The sequence below is a fragment of the Phyllostomus hastatus genome, unplaced genomic scaffold (assembly GCF_019186645.2).
Source record: "Phyllostomus hastatus isolate PE091 unplaced genomic scaffold, TTU_PhHast_1.1 phas_scaffold_345, whole genome shotgun sequence".
NCBI lineage: Eukaryota > Metazoa > Chordata > Mammalia > Chiroptera > Phyllostomidae > Phyllostomus > Phyllostomus hastatus.
The window spans coordinates 1,771,675-1,788,809 of record NW_025334024.1 but is presented as its reverse complement, the minus strand read 5'-3'; the positions used below and the strand labels follow the sequence as shown (position 1 = coordinate 1,788,809).

At 44.0% G+C, this 17,135-nt stretch overlaps 1 protein-coding gene across 6 annotated transcripts in view; it reads left to right on the top strand.

The window, feature by feature from the left end:
• Positions 1 to 2,839: 2,839 nt before the first annotated feature.
• Positions 2,840 to 17,135, top strand: part of LOC123806078 (BTG3 associated nuclear protein) — a 139,753-nt gene continuing 125,457 nt past the window's right edge. For 5 of the 6 annotated variants that reach the window (XM_045819085.1, XM_045819087.1, XM_045819086.1 and 2 more), the window contains exon 1: positions 2,840 to 3,082. The gene's annotated coding sequence lies outside the window, so the exon portion shown is untranslated. Of the gene's footprint in view, positions 3,083 to 12,058; positions 12,075 to 17,135 lie in introns of those variants that run through there. The other variant, XM_045819083.1, reaches the window with a different exon arrangement.

Here is a 17,135-nt window from a genome sequence, read left to right as displayed (position 1 = left end):
TAGGCTTGTCCTGGTGCAGGTCCCCCTAATCTCTGGCCTGGAACCCCGCCACAGCTTCCTCCAGTGCTCTCCCCAAATCTATTCAGGACCCCTCCTCCCTACCCTTAATTTATTTTCCAACACTCCAGCCAGAGCGACTTTCGAAAATGCAAATGTGATCATATTCACTCTTGCCCCAAACCTTGTAAAGGCTTCCCATTATTTTTAGGATCAAGACAAAACTTGTCTCTTGGCCAACAGGGACCTACCTGCATAGCCTGCATCCTAACTACCTTTACTGCCACATCTCACAACCTTGCTCCTCAAAGTTCTAGCCCTGCAGTGGCTGTGTGACCTGGGGTGTGTTACTTAATCTCTCTGAACTTTATGTTCTTCACAAAGAAGGGGGATTAAAATAAGACGGTTGTGGCTCAAGGCATGGTAACTCCACACGTGGTTATATGTAATTTCCTGAGTCAGATACTCTGCTAAACCCTTTACAAACTCTGCTTCTTGATTCCTCCCCAGATCCTCATGAGCTGTGAGTGTGAAGCTCAACCACTCACTGTAGAAGAGCTTGAATACAAAGCCCAGGTCAGGCCTGCTCCTATGAACAGGTGTGCTCAGTTTTCTAGAGAAATTTTCTTGGCAACTAAGGGCTTCATGAAGAAGCCACTTTTCTCTACCCTAGTGACATCTTCAGGAATAGAACCATTCTGAAGGATTCCAGGTTGTGCTAAGGTGGGCATTACCTGGTATTGAGGAAGGTGTCTTTGAGATCTTCTCAAGTGCCCAGTGCGTGTACATCTAGGTAGTCCTCGATTTCTGGTGCCATTCAGGCCAGAGTGCACCTCCCTCTCTTCCTATAAAGTCCCCACCAACATGACTTCAGCCTAATTAACTTCAGGAACTTCCACTGGATTCTTATATAACCTGATTGGCAGGGAGAAGGGTCCTCTGTGGTCATGGAGTGACTCTTCGTTGGTAGACAGCTGTCTTTGCCAATTTCAAAGCATTTAAATTTTTTGTTTTAATCAGCTGGATATGAATATTGACACCTTCCTCTAGTTGAGCTTCCTGGGCAGCAAAATGAAAAATAAATAAATCTGAAACACTGAAAACAAAAAAGAGAAGTCAGTGACTCCAACACAGGACAATTATAATTTTTTAAGTCTTTTTTTAAAGATTTTTAAAAAAGATTTTATTTATTTATTTTTAGAGAGGGAAGGGAGGGAGAAAGAGAGAGAGAAACATCAATGTGTGGTTGCTGGGGGCCGTGGCCTGCAACCCAGGCATGTGCCCTGACTGGGAATCGAACCTGCGATGCTTTGGTTCGCATCCCGAACTCAATCCACTGAGCTACGCCAGCCAGGGCCCAATTATAATTTTGATTGATTTTTGACCCTGACTTAGTCATCAGTGTCTTGGAGTCAAGCACTGTGCAAGGCCTGGGTGGGAAGGAGCAGGCAAAACCACACCTGGGAGAGAGCTACAAGTGAGGATTTTGTGATACTTTGAAATAATATGAAGAACATAATTCTAAGTTTATCTGCTTTTCTGTCAAATGCAGCATGTTAAGAATTCTTATATGGTTGAGTGTTTGTGTTTGGCTGTGACTGAGGCAGGGGGTAGAAGGCACAGCTGTCTAGAACTTGCCCTGGGCCCCATCTCAGGATGTCTGTGGTGAGTGTTTGGAACCCTCCAACCCTCCGTGTGAGTGCACTCCAGTGTTTGGGATTCCAAATCCTGCTTTTGTCTCTTTCCAGCCATGTGAGCTTGCTGAGCAATTTTTCCAATCTCTATGGGCTTCTCATTTCCACTTAGGATTTATCTTATTTCCATATTGGTAGCTTTTCCAGACGACCTTCTGTGGTTCTTCTTTGGAATTGCTTTAAGGCATTTTTCCTGCAAAGGAATCCAGTGACCAGCCTCAGCAGAAACCCTGAGTGATAATTCTGGAAAAGACTTAACAAGGTTGCACAGCTGTTTGCTGCCCTAAATCAGGTTTTTATTATTGGCAAAAAGGAAATGAGCAAGAAACTCATGTAAAGCATTTTTTTTTTTTACCAGATGAAAATAGTTCCATCGTCTTGCGTTCGGATGATCAAAGAAATTCTTGCTCAGTGTAAACAACTCAGAAAATACAGGCGAGTATAAAAAAGAAAAATGAAAAGCAGTGGTAATTCCAACACACATGAAAAGCAAAGATGATGCCAGTGAACAGAAATAACATTCCTGGGAATTGTCCATAATTTGGGATTTTTTTCTACGAGTACCCACAAATGCGTAGTTATACTATATAAATATATTACAACCACATTCATACTATATTTATATCCATATAGCTTACATTTACATTGGCACATATTATGATATTGGCACATATTAATTACATGTAAAAATATACCACATATAATAAATAGATTTTTACCACGCACGTGCACTCAAGACTGTATTTATGATACTGGAAACCCTTGAGCAACACCAATTTTTGCCGGGGGGGAATCCCGTCAGAGGGGAAACGGTTGCACGCTCCAGCAGCAGAGACCCGAGCATATGAACTACAAGTCCCAACAACCAACAGCGCGGACCTGGCGACCAGAGTATGAAGAGACTACCAGTACCGGCAGGCATAGCGCAGAGGCCGGGACTACGAGTCCTAGAATGCACCGCTTGCGACTCGCGCAGGGACCTCCGGGATATGTAGTTGTTGGGGGACTAATTCCTATTCATTCAATCTCAAAGAAAATGCAAATTCCTCCAACAGCCCACCGAGGCGACTTCTCACCGGCTACCGAGGAACCCGGGCGCACCCTGTCTAAGTAAGAACTCTTCGGAGGTCCAAACCGGGTGCGGGAGCAGGACGCGTGCGCATGCTCGGGTGTCACCGGCGCGGGGCGACAGCGCAAGCTAGAGGCCTAGGGCTGTAAGCTCCGCCCCGGGTCTCCGAGCACGGTCCCGGGAACCTGCGCAGACTGTGCTGGGCGGAGGGCCGCGGGAAGCGACTCGTAGCGCCTGCGCAGATCGACTGCTTCTCTCGCGAGGACGGGCGCCATTATCGCAGCTCCCCGACAAACACCACGAGAATTCCGCAGCCCACACGGTAATTGCAGCTCCCGCAGCCGGTCGCGTCTCCACCTCCCCCTTCCCGCGGGGCGAGAGCGAGAGCGAGATCTCCCCTCTTCCCTCCTCCCTTCGCCCTCCTCCGGCCGCGGCTCCCGCGCTCGTCACCCCTACTTAGGACTCCCTGCCTGGCCCGCCAACGGCCCGCTGCCTCCGTCCGGTTGCCCCTTCAGCGCCCCCGGGCCCCGCCGCCCTCCCCCCTTTATCTGCGGGTACTCTTTCTCCCCTCGCCGTTCCTCTCAGCCTTGTCAGCCCCTCCGGACGCCCCAACGGCCTCGGCGTCCCCGGGCATCACCGCCCCCCTTAGTTCTGCCGGCACCACCTTAACCCCCGCTGCTCCTCTTAGCCCCTCCTGGCGCGCCCTCAGCTCTGTCAGCCCCCCGGGTTCTGCGGCCCCCCAGTCCCTGCGTTCTCCCGTGGGCGCACGGCGCTCTACCTCCAGCATTCGGATACCGGGGCGGCTGGGTCAAAGGGCCGAGCGCACGCTTGTTTTCTTCCCAGAGGAGGCTCTTGTTTTCTTGTCATTAATTTTCTTTTGCACTTGCAATCTGCCTCCCTCCCCTCCGCCCCCGTGCGGTGCGCCGCGTAGGACGGTCCGGGTGACAGGTCCGGTCCCCGGGACCCTGCCAGCTGCCTATAAACTTGGGGAGCAGGCCTGCAATAGTTGCTCCCAGACGTCCCGAAGGACGCCCTGCAGACCGACGGCTTGCAGTTACAGGAGGGGGCGGGCTGGGTCTCACTTCTATGGGAAATGGGAAACTGAAAACGCACCCAAAGGAGGACCCTGCGGTATGGTAGTTCCTGTCAGTCCGACTTCCGACTCGGCTGGCATCCTGAGTTACCAGTGTGAGATGGAGCCCCTAGAGTCAGGAACACAAACAGCATCCTCTTAATTTGCTTATAGTTTCACAAAGGGAAATAAGGGCATAAGGTGCCGGTTTAGGAATAGACAACTTCAGACGTCGGAGATGATCGGATCCCGTTATCCAGACCTTGAATGAGGATTTCAGACCCCCCCCCCCATACTTGTTGCTGTTTCTGTGGTTTAATCCTTTAGGAATGTGACCCCATGGCTAAAAAAGACGTGCATTCCACCTCCAATGTGTGAGCGAATTGGACACATTGCCTTAATAGAGGACCGATTTGTTTCTGATGGGACGCTGGGGGTTACTTTGATATGGGAGAAGTAAATATTCCCCGAAGAACTGTCAACAAGCGTGACTTCGAGGGATAGAGGGCTTTCCTGCCCGGACCAGGGAGGGCACAGTTTAGAGTCTGGCGGTGGAGCAGGTGATTGCTCTCTCTTTGCAGTTACCTGCTTCCCAAATGCCTTTGAATGTACTCCAAAGCCTGATTGGGTTGGTAAAACTAGCACTAAACCAAACCAATTGATGAGAGGAGACAGTCCTTTCTAAGGGTAGAGTTGTAACTGGAAGTTCAGGAAACAAAAATAACTTTGGATATTTGAGTGGTTCTCAATGGCGCTGTCCCCCTGCTTTCTGAGGGGGGGTAGGGCGAGTCAAAGGGCTGAGCGCAGGCTGGTTTTCTTCCCAAGGGAGGGAAACAGTACATCCGGAAGTAGATGATTGATCACTTTACATGCAGCTTGTAGGACAACTCTGGTACCAACACCCAGTGGTAAAACAAAACACCGAAACTGCCTATAAATTTAATTCTATACGTTCAGCTCTGTTTCCCCTTTGTTCTGCAGTTCATATGTTCTTGTCATGTATTCTGCCATCGTTGGCTTTACTTTTTAAAAAAGCAGCTGCCATTTACGGATCATGCGTTGTGTCTGGGAGTGTGCTGCTCATGTACAGTGTCTCTCATCACAGTGGCCCAATGAGCTAGAGATTGCCCTGTGTAGTGGGTGAGGTGACCGAGACTCAGGGAGGTTAAGTTGACTTGCCTAAGACACACAGAGCCAAGGTTTGAATGTCCTTAAAAAATTAAACATACATATATTTAATATTTTTAAAATATTTATTTATTTTTAGAGAGGGAAGGGAGGGAGAAAGAGAGAAACATCAATGTGCGGTTGCTGGGGGTCATGGCCTGCAACCCAGGCATGTACCCTGACTGGGAATCGAACCTGCGACACTTTGGTTCGAAGCCTGCGCTCAATCCACTGAGCTACACCAGCCGGGCTTTATATATTTAATATTTTAAAGTAATGTACATGATGAAATGTCGTGAAAAACTTACAATGAGAAGCAACAGTCCCCATCCCACCTTTTAGTCCCCCTTCTCAGAGACTTCCATCTTTTTGTTTCTTCAAGAAGTTATTCATAGCTCTAAACAATTATTGTACACGTTTTTGACTTTGTTACAATAATATGATTTAGCTCTTCACATCATATCCCACTTTTTCTACCCCCTGAATTCACTAGTTCGATGAACTCAAATTGTTTATAACTGCAAATATTCTTGCTTCCCAGCCAAATAGTGCATTTCCCTTCTAATACAGCTGTTTGCTTTTTCTATTGTTTGTAAAGGTCTTTCTTTTTCTTTGTGTTGTCTGCTTCCATCAACTTCTAACATTGTTTTAAATTTTCAAGGAGAAGTGTCAGATCTCTCCAACCTTACCTCTCCAGCCCTCTGTCTTCTTTTTCTGATCTGGACTGATTACTCCACGCCAGCACAGGCGTCATCCTAATGCTTTCCTTTGTTGCACACCTGGGGTTGTTCAGGACTCCGTGTTTTAATCTTGGCTTTCTTCATTTCAGTGAGAACCTTTAGCCAAGTTGCTGTATTCCTTTTGGGTAACTTTTTAGGATCCTCTGGTTTTAGGGCATTTCCAGAGTGCCAAAGGACATGCTCTTTGATCCTGGGGGCTTGTCCTTCTGCTCTGAGAAAGTCTCTTGTATCATTTATTTGAGAATTTCTTCTACTCTTTTACTCTTCACCTTTCCAAGTTCCTGTTAGTTTGATAATGGACATCTTGACCCTCTGAATCTCTTGTCTTTATTTTCTTCCTGTGTTATTTTATTCTTGTTTCCAGGAGAAGACTTCAGTTCTTATTCCAACTCTATTTTAAATGTATTGCCGTTATTGAAATTTTAATTTCCAAGAGTATATTTGTTTTGTCCTTTTTCATAGTAGCTTATTGTTTTTATGCACCATCTCCTTGATACTGAGGGTACTAATAAGGACTTTTTTCAGTTCTTTTTTTTGTTCTGATTTCTTGTTTCATCTAGTGTCACTGTCGTCCTTTTAAAAATACTGGCTTTTTGCTTCATATGGCGAGTACTACTTAATTATTGGCAATTGTTGTTGTCTAAAGCAAGAGGAAGCTGATAAATCTGAGTCTGAGGTCTGGCTTTGAAAATGTGTGGGTCTCCCTGTGGGTTGTTGGGAACTTGTTACTCTGCTTGGAGCTGGAATGCCAGATGGCAGGTCTTCTCTGGGCCTTTCTGCTTAAGGCAGACCCCTTCAGTTAGGGGGTGCACCACTTGGTCTAGGAGTCCCCTCGCGTAGCTCTTGTGTGCCAGGACTGTCTTCTGTGTGCAGGTGCAGCCCTCGCTCTCTGCAGAGGGCTCTCCTCTGGCTGTGCCCGCTCTTGTGTGCTTCAGACTGCCGTTCCCTTTGCCCTCGTTAGAATCTCTTAGCCTGCCAGAAATTTGCAAAATCTCGTCTGCCGTTTTATTTTATTTCTTATGGGTTTATTTGACACTGTTAAAAATCATTTTAATGGGATAAGCAGAGGTCCCATGTGTACTGGCCAGTCCCTTACTATGAACATGAATTCCAGAACCTGTGCTGCCATTACTGTGCTCCCCTCTCCTGCCTCTGAGTGGCCTAGGTGATGGCGTCCACCTTCAGTGGACCTGGGGCCAGTTATGATCCCCATGGCTGCTTCCATATTGCAAGCGTGGGTGGATGGTGTGCATTCCTTGTGGAGGTTCTCCTGTCTCTGCTGCACTGGAGCGGGTGCCAGGGCCCACTGGGGAAGACCAACCATAGATGGGCCTTGTAGCAAAGATTGTGATTTCAGATTCTTCATTTGGCTTCTCACTGTATCATTGTACTAAAAGAACATTTCAGTGTGCCAAAATGTAAGGAATGCCTCCAGTTAAGGAGTGATTACCGTTCTTGAAGTGTAATCTGGATGTATTTTAGTTGATTGTCCTTTGAAAATTGTGCACTGGGAAAAGCATCAGCTGTGTTTGCCTAGGCCTTGGCTAGTGAAGTGGTCCATGGGCCAGCAGCATCACGAGCATGGGGCATTTTAGAGAGTTGCAGACTCAGGCCCTGTCCAGACATATGGATTCAGAATCTGCAGCTTTTGTAAACTTAATTTTGAAGTAGGTTTAGACTTAGAAAATAGTTGTAAAAGTTGTTTAGAGAGCTTCTCTACTCCCTTCACCTACTTTCCCTAATGCTGACATCTTACATAGTCTAATACCCTTATGAAAACCAGAAAATTAATATCGGCACAGTATATAAACTAAATTATAGACCTTATTGAACTTCATCAGTTTTCCGCTAATGTCCTTTTTCTGTTTCAGGATCTACTCCAGGATCCCACTGTTCATTTGTCATGTCTCCTTAAGTCTCCTCCAATCTGTGATATTTATATAGCCCCAAAGTATCTCCTCCAATATATTTATAAATTGCAAAGGGAAAAGTGGTAACTTCACAGTGAAGAGCCTGGCAGAGACCACCCTAACATTGCCAGTAATAAGACAGAGTGACATCATGTGACCTGGTATGACGCACTGAGTCAGAAATACATACCCTCAGTCTAGTCATGAGAAAACTCAAATTGAGGGACATTCACCAAAGTAATGACAAGTGCTTTTCCAGGTTTTTCGGGTTTTTTGTTTAACTGAAATTTATTTTCTCATAGTTCCTGGAGACTGGAAATCTGATATCAAGATGTCAGCAGGTTTGGTTCCTTCTGAGGCCTGCCTCATTGGTTTGCAGTGTAGTGAGCACTGAATATATGCCAGGCACTGTCCTGAGTGCTCTGCATATGCAAACTCATTTGTTCTGTGTAGCAACTTTGTGGGGTAGGCGTTGTTACTTGATAGGTGAAGATACAGGCACAGGAAGTTGAAGTGACTTACGAGTCATGGAGCTGCTCTGCAAAGCAGGCGATATGGCTTCAAGATTGTATGCTTCTCCATCGCAGGGTGCTTGCTCTCCCCTACTTAGTGCTTACTGGTTGCCTGCGCTAAGCTTTTTACAGACATGACGGCATGTGATCTTCACAGAAACAGGTTGCTGCTATTTTACAGATTTGGAAACTGAGACTCATCTCTCTCTTGGGAAGCAGAGAGCTCATATGCATACACTTTATTAACATGTACAAAATAATAGCAAACAAAGTTACTGCCACGATCAAAATGCAGAGAACCAAAGAAATGATATGAATATATTTTCCAAATCTATTTAAGTTAGCGTTCACTTAATGAATTTTCTGAGGTTTTAAGCAACTTAAAATGATAAGCTGTGCGGTAGAGAAGTGATATGTATCATAATGGTTTTCCCCAGAAGTTAAAGAAAAATGACTCATTTGGGCTAATAGTACTTCCAGTTTTGTGAACTGATCTTTTTCTTCTAAAATAAGCAATATTGTGACAAATTCAATAAAAGTCTTTTTAAAAATTTTCGTTTTATTTTATTTTGTTAGGAGAAGGCAGTCCCAGAGATTTTTGAGAAAACTAATTTCCTTTCTGAGAATATACCCTAAATTCTTGGGTCATCACCTAGGTGGTGTAATTATCAGTATCAGCTGAGGTAAAACCTTACAAAGGCTGTCAGAAAATGTATAAAAGGCAAATAGGAATGGTTTCCACACTTCTTTCTCTTCCACTGAGGTTTAAAGTTGATTATGAATACTACTTCCAGAAATAAACTTCAGGTTTTGATATAATTGAAAAAAATTATAAACTTAATAAACTTTCTCTCATTTCTTGTGGTATTACCCCTTACCAAATAGTAGTCTGGGGATCTTTTTCTGATCTGCTCTTTTGTTTTGTTTTTAAGATTTTATTTATTTTTAGAGAGAGGGCAAGGGAGGGAGAAAGAGGGGGAGTGAAACATCAATGTGTGGTTACCTCTCATGTGCCCCCTACTGGGGACCTGGCCCGAAACCCAGGCATGTGCCTTGACTGGGATTCGAACCGGAAACACTTTGGTTTGCAGGCCCATGCTTAATCCACTGAGCTACACCAGCCAGGGCTGATCAGCTGTTTTTTAAGTGCATATGCTTTTTTCCAGATTGATTTTCAGGATAAAGCAAATAGTTCTTTTTCTTAAAAACTTACACTTTCCCCAAATATTTTCTTTTATTGTTGTAAAGCAGCATATCAACATAAAATAAAATTCTGAAAAAAAAACCCTCTAATCCTATCACATTAATGTTGTACATCTGAGAATACTTTTCCAATTTTTTATCTTTAAAAGACACTTTTATAATATGATTTGACTACATACGTACATAACTTTCAGTGACTTTCACTTAAAAAATATGACATTGTTATTTTCCCTGTTTCTGTAGTTCTCATGATAAGCTGTAATGGATATATAATATTTCTTTGAGTGGATGGATCATTACTTGTTTAGCTGTTCTTTTATTGTTGGTCATTTAGGTCATTTCTAGTTATTCTCTAGATGGAACGTGGCCATGAATAGAAGTGTCCAATCTTGAAAGACAGACTCAGAATTTGCATTTAAGAAGATTGCCAGGTGTTGTATATTCACTTTGATGCTGAAGAAATACTTCCTGTGCTAGATTGTCACCAAGGAAATAAGAGATAATGAACCACAAACCTTGTTTTGTGGGCTGGTAAAATAGGTGTGTTAGGCACAGGTTCTAGATGAGTTTATACTAATGGTTTATTGATAACACCTGTTATAGCTTATTAGCCTTAATTTTTCCTTATGATCTTCATCTATATCACAGGTGGCAAACACAAGGCCGGTGGGCTGAATCCGGCCCTCCATCTTGTTTTATCTGGCCGGGCACCTTGTTTCTACTCGGTGGCAGCGCTGAGCTCCTTGCCCCTCATTAAGGAGTAGTTACATTTCTACAGTCCTAAAATTATATTTGGCCCTTTGAAGGCAACTGCGAGGCTGATGTGGCCCCTGGTGAAAATGAGTTTGACACCCCTGATCTATACTGTATGTATCCTGAAAACATTAGCTATACAATTAAATATGTTACATGACAGAGCAAGACTGACTGTAAAATGCCCTGTAACTTAACCACTTTAATAACTACTTAAATTTGGAAACATTAAACGTTTTCTCATTTTGAAGAAAAGACTTCTGGGGGAAAATCCATATTAAGGGTCTCAATGACAGTGTCTCAGATAAAAGCTTTAAAAGTCCCCACTATACTAGAGGTAAATAAAGATTGTTCCTGTGTTCTATGACTTCATATACATGGTAGTAATAAAAACAAATCACATAATGAATTGTTCGTCAGAAGTGCTCTGATCATTCTGAAATGCTCAGTTTTGGGGGATGTGAGGAGTTTTAGAGACTTTGAAAGCAAATCTTGAGTGGGGCCATATGGTTGCAATTTGCTCTTAAAGCGCTATACTTGTTTTCTTGTTCATGGCCAGTACCTGGAGCTCATTCAGCACATCACAGAAGAGGAGAATCTTAGCAGTCATCTCTGCCTTCCCAAATAGTTGTGTTTTTTTATTGTATTTTTCCATTACTATTCATCCCCCCAAGCAGATAGTTTACAGAACACTTAACTCTTGGGTTTCCCACTTTTGTCTTGTGCAGGTTGTGAAACTGCTTAAAAATGAGAGCTTCCAGTTCTCATCCCGTTTCATGCCCTCTGCCTTGCCTTTGGCTCTGTCTGTCCGCTGTCCAGGGCTGTGCTCAGCCTGTCCTCTTGGAAGACAGGGTGTCCTTAGTCATAGAAGGCAAGAAGCATTCCTCAAGGAGGAATTGCCCTTGACCTCTACTTAACCCCCTAGTGCCCTGCTGAGGTTGGGCATCTGCAGCATAGTGCCTCAAAGTAAGTCTCTAAGAAGAAGTAGAGCTTGATGTCAGCACTGGGAGCCTCCCATTGCTTGAAACCTGTGGATGATCTTGAGTTAAAATATGGTGGAACCATTCATTAACTTCTTAAGCCACAAGCAGATAGATAGTTTGCCTCAAATCACATGAATTGGTCTCTATTTTCAATTTGCTGTATCTTTCACATTTACCGATTTAAGTGTTTTTGACCCTCTTCCTCCATGGTGGGGAGACAGTGAGGTTTGCCTTGTCCCCTTAAGGAGCCTCACATTGGTTGAGGGGGCCTGGTGGTGTGAGTGACTCGGTGCCCCAGACAGATAAGCCACAAGGTTGGACTGCTTACAAGGTACAATCATGGAAGAATAAAATCTGTCAGAAAAGGCCATAGAGGGTGACGAGAGGAGGACAAGTTTTTTAGTTAAGTCCCTGAAAAAGTTGATAAGTGGAATTGAATGTGGAAATTGACTACCATTACTTTGTCCTAAGTTATTTTGTATTAGCATTTTAAATAGCATGAATAATGCATTGAAAGTGAAAGTGGGCGGAAGGGTTCAGGTAGGCGTGGAGGCGAGACTCTTCCCTCCAGAGCGCGTTCAGGAGACCTGGGCCTGCACTGAGCTGTTCAGGCTGTGGCCTCAGACTGGGCAAGGGCTCTGCCCTGGCAAACCTTTCAGTAATAAAGATTTACATTGTGTGCTTCAGAAGGTGCTGCTTGTGGTCTTGTGATTTTTCCTTTTTCCTTGATGTGAAAAACCATCAAAGCAGAGGCTAACCTTTCTGAACTAGAAGTGGGTGTGGATACACTGGCAGTGAAAACATGGTATGTGTGCTGCTGGCACTTCCTCGTTTGAGTGAACTGATGTCCCCTGAGTGTGGCCCGAGCACAGTCATCCCAGTCTTACTAGTCGAGCAGGGGAGGACTCGGGCTGCAGTTCTTCCTGTCACCACGGAGTGCAGCCCTGCAGTTCCGTTGTTAGGTGGATGGCCAGGTTGGGACCTTCTGCTGCCAAGCCTTCCTCCCGGGAATTCGCATCAGTGGGAGCCAGGGATGGGCCTCGGGAGCAAAGTGCAATGTTAGGCTTCATTTTCCGTCCAGGACACTTGTCTGAAGACGCCAAGTAACTCGCATTCCCCTTGGGTTAGACCAGCTGACAACAAGGCTGGATGTCCTGTTAACCATTTAAAAGTTGCAGCTGTCAGGGGCAAACACAGCTTTCAATTAATTGGTCTTCTGGTCTTGAAATTAAATGTTTTTAGATTTTTGGGATTCAACTAATTTTGCTTATTTTTTTGCAAAATGAGGGCTTAATATGTATTATTTTAAATTTGTGTGATTTAAATTTGTGTAATTTGAAATTGTATAAAATGCAGTCATATGTTAGGGAGGAGAAAGGAAGCTCAGGGACGTACAGTAAGATGAAAGCAAATACACACTGCTTGGGGTTTCCTCCGTGTGTCGTTGTTAATAAAAAAAATCCAGTTCAACTTGCTTCGTGGGTTCTCCTGGGATCATTCAAGAGCTCAATAAGCCTGCTGTGCCTCATTGGGATGTCTGTGAATCCCCTATGCTCTGAATCAGAAATTGCTTTTTATGGTTAACAGGAAGCGGAGCAGGAAAAGCCAACCCAAATCTGGAGGTAAATCCTGTAAAAGCAGAGGCACCTCTCAGGAGGTCAAGATTACTGTTCTTCAATAATAGTCTCTAATTTGTTTATCCCTCAGTCTCAAGATTCTTTGATGCTGCTGACATCATTGGACACTAGGGCAGAAGTCAACAACCTTTTTTGTGAAGTGCCAGATAAATATTTTGGCTTTGAGGGATGGAGGTCTCTGTCACAGCAGCTTAACTCTGCCCTTGGAGGGTGGAAGCCTGCATGGGCATGGTGTTTTTCAATAAAACTTACCTACAAAAACTGACACTTGGCCAGATTTGGCTCTCAGGTTGTAGTTTTTGGGTCCCTAAGCTCTAGACTAAAAATACCAATGCAAGTTGGAGAAAGGAGTCACGGTGGGGAGTTCAGTAACAGTAAGATGACAATGAGGCACATTTCAGCTGGTGCCAAGCAGAGTGCTGTCCTGTAGGGGGTTACTCTCCGAGTCTCCTCTGTCGTCCACGCTCTTCGCCGCTGACCTGGAGAGCTTCGGGCAGTCTGGAGGAGTCCACTGAACCATCTCATCTGTCTGGTGAAGTCACTGAGAGTGGAGGTCAGAAGCATAGTTTATTTCGAGAAAATCTTGGAAAGAAAATGTCAGTAGCAGCTTCTCAGAAGTATAATTAGCACTGGCAAAGTTATGGTCAAATGAAAATGCTTTTATCCATCTTGCCTTTTTTTTTAGAAAAAGTTTCAACATCTCTTTATAGGAATTGGGTTTCTTTCAGGCTCAGAAGTTGCAAGAATATTACAAAGAATTACAGTATAGTCGTCTAGATTCTGAGATGTTAGTGTTTTCTATTTGCTTTATCCTTGTTCCTCCTCTCTACAGTTATGTGTGCATATGTATTTTTTTCTGAACAGTTAAAATGCATCTCTTTATCTTTAAAATACATTTGTGTCCAATTTTTTTTTATCGGCACCTGAGGACATTTTTTAAAATTGCTTTTAGAGGAAGGGAGAGAGAAAAACATTGATGCAAGAGAGAAGCATCAGTTGGTTGCCTCCCATATATGCCCAGACCAGGGATTGTGTCTGCACTTGGACTGGGGATCAAACCTGCAACCTAAGTGTGTGTCCTGACTGGGAATTGAACCTGCAGCCTTTTGATTACAGGGTGATACTCTAACCAACTGAGTCACACCAGCCAGGACTAAGTGTCTCTTTCTTAAAAACGAGAATGTTCTTTTATATAACCACAGTACAGTTATCAAAATTAGGAATTTATCAATGATGTAGCTCTATTATCTAAGCAACAGATCTAAATCAGATTTTACTAATTATCCCAGTAATGTCCTTTATAGCGAAAGAAGAGGGGACTCCTTTATGAACTTTGATGAATATATTTTTTCCCAAGAACATTTGGCTCTCGTGATGATACTGTGTGAACATGTCTGCCAGGGCCTTGCGTGGGTCAGCCAGTGTCCACCGCATAATCTTTATGGGCCTCCCTACACTTCTGTCGATTTTCTGTCCTAGATCACATTAACTAATTTTGCTTGGTTGCCTACTCTGCCTCTGAGGGGTTGCACTTGCCTGACATCTGTTGTGTGGGTGAGAAACCTTTGGAATGATTTCTGCATCTGCCACTTGCTGCTGTTACTTTTTTTTGTTTGTTACTTGTTCTAATGACTTCAAGTTGGGAGTTAATTTTCTTTTGTTTTGTGTAGCTAGTTAGGATTATAATCCCCCTTAACATTTTGGCACGTGCTAGTTGTTTTGTTTGGTTTCTGTAAAATTGTGAGGTGGACAGAGGAGATTAGGAGGAGATTACCCCTGGGCTGCTGACCACCCTGCTCCCAAGCCTAGTAGTATGAGGCAATGAGCGGCAGGAGTGGATGGGCGATAAAAGGATTCTCATTTCTGGAGGGATCTGAGAGACAGATGGATGCACCAGCCCAAACTCCAGAGAAGGGCAGGAGAACATGTGGTGATGGCTAACTTCTGAGCTTAGTTAACTAGACACAAAATGAGTCACCGTGGGAGCATTCTCTACTCCTTTCCACCCCACCGCCACTCCTACACCGCTCTCTGCTCTCCTCATAAATATGCATGATGTATGTTTCAGATAAAGGGGAGCGGTTAGGGATGGGCCTATCTCTATAAAATAGGGACACACCTCCATCAAAGGCTGTGAAGATTAAATGAGATCGTGTTTAATGTAGTGCTTAGGATTCAATAAATGGTAGCTCCTGTAATTATTGTTATGTATTATCATCAACTTTACGTGCCAAGTCCTGTATCTTTTTATGCTTGTCAGCCTCAAATGCTGCTGATTTAATTGACAGAAGTTTCCATATAGTCTGAGTTTTGTCTGATAAATTTACATCACAGAATCTTAGAAATTTAGAATTTGACAGGAGCTTAGAGGTGTTTTAAATTAGTATAAGTTGCTGATTAAAAGCTTGGCCGTGGCTGTGAAGTGCGCTTGTAAGTGCAAGAAGCACCGTGACTTGGTGCTGCCACTGAGGAACCTGCCAGTGTCACATGCAGGCCTACACGCTGGGGGTGGGGGGCCCCGAGCCCAGGCCCGGCGGCTGCTCTCAACAGTCACTAGGTTTCAGACGCCCTCCTCTTGTCTCCAGGGGGGTGACTTTTGTCGTGTACTTTGTATTGTGAATTGTGATCACTGTACAGTGTTGTCATTTCCGTGTATTATTTGTTAGTGACAATTTTTTTAGAATTTTAAATTAGATCATTTTAGATAATTTGCAATGTTGAGTATGAGTTTTTATTACCTAAGGGCCAATATTTTTTATATGAACATGTTATCATGGGAAAATGACTTTAAAATTTTACCTCTAATTTAGTATCTGAGCATAAAGTGAACTATAGTTGGCTTTAAGTATATAATAATCAAAATCAATATAATGTCTTTCTGAAACGTAACTTTCTTCTATGGAGGTACAAAAATCAACCTACGTCACCTAATTCATTTCACATCTCTGAATGTTTTTCATTTTAACTGTAGAAATACAAGTGCAGTGATAGTAGGAGAGAGCATCAACTGTGGTCTCCAAATACAGTATTTACTGCTTTCTTTTGACTTTTTAAAATAAGATGATTGGAACCAAGATTTCTGCTGTCCTTGCAGCTGAAGGATTGCAAGAGCTGTCAGGGACTCAAAGCACACGTTTCATGATTATCTGTACCTGTCTGACCATTTGAGCCTGAGGGTCTTTACTTTATTCCCTGAACAAGTATTTGCAGATGGCTCCCATGCGCCCATCATGGTGCTCATGACAGTGGTGATCCCAGGCACAAAGTACTTGTTTTTACCTTCAAGTGAGACTTCGAGCCACCGGGGAGCCATTACAGCCCCAAAGCGCCATAGATGGCATGCAGATGTGGCTGCGTTCCCATAAAACTTGATTTGTGGACACTGAAATTTGAGTTCCATGTAATTTTACATTTTGAAATATTGCTCTTGATTTGACTCATGGGCTGTACAAAAACAGGTGGAATCATAGTTTTGGCCCTTGGGGCCATAGTTTGCCCACCATTGCCTTAGAATGCATTTGTCGAGTGAGTGAGTAGGATTATATACAGACAGATGAGGGAGCCAGACTGGGAAAGGCTTGAAACCTGGATGGATTAGTTTAGATGCTCGGTAGAGGAGGGCCATGAACGTGCTGAGCTGGGCTCTGGGAGGATGAGCTGTCTTTGGAAAATTCACTCTGAAACTTAGAGGATGGATGAGAGGGCCTTGGCTTCCTGCCTCAGCCCTTTGTGGCTTTGGGAGAGACAAAGGGACACTCAGGCTGCCAGATCCGTGGACTCAACTTTAGAGTGTGTCCCAGAAAGATGACACCTACACATCAGAGGGACTGGAGAAGAGTCCAGTTCATGGATGATGAGGCACTCAGCAGACCAGGTTCAGTGGGAGAGAGGAAGAGGGAGTCAGGTTGGAAGCTGTAAGCATGAAGAAACCATAAAGGCTAGTGATGGTTGGATACTTCAGGGGAACAGAGCAGAGTTAACCAAAAAAGGAGTCTGCAGGGTTCTTTCTCGGAGGATTTGGGATATAGTGGCATCTCCTTGAGCAATCTTCTTGGGGAAAAAGAGCTAATAGGGACATGAGAATACTTCAAATTTAGAAATGTTGGAGCATTTTATTGTTTGTTGTTTAATGAGTATAGGGTGGTTTGAAATACTGGACTAGGGAAAGCATTGGTGAGAGTTTAAGGCAGCAGACAGACATTTGGAAGAGATGGGTGTGAATCCCATAATCAAAGTGGGTGCCTGCCAGCACCCCCTGGGAGATAGTGCTTTCCATTGTGCTCCTCTGTTTCTTGGAAGCCCTGAAGGGGCCTTATTGGTTAGTCAAAGCATTGTAGCTGGAGTGACCCACCTGACATGGAGCAGCCAGGTAGATGTACCTGCTCTGCAAGGGACAGA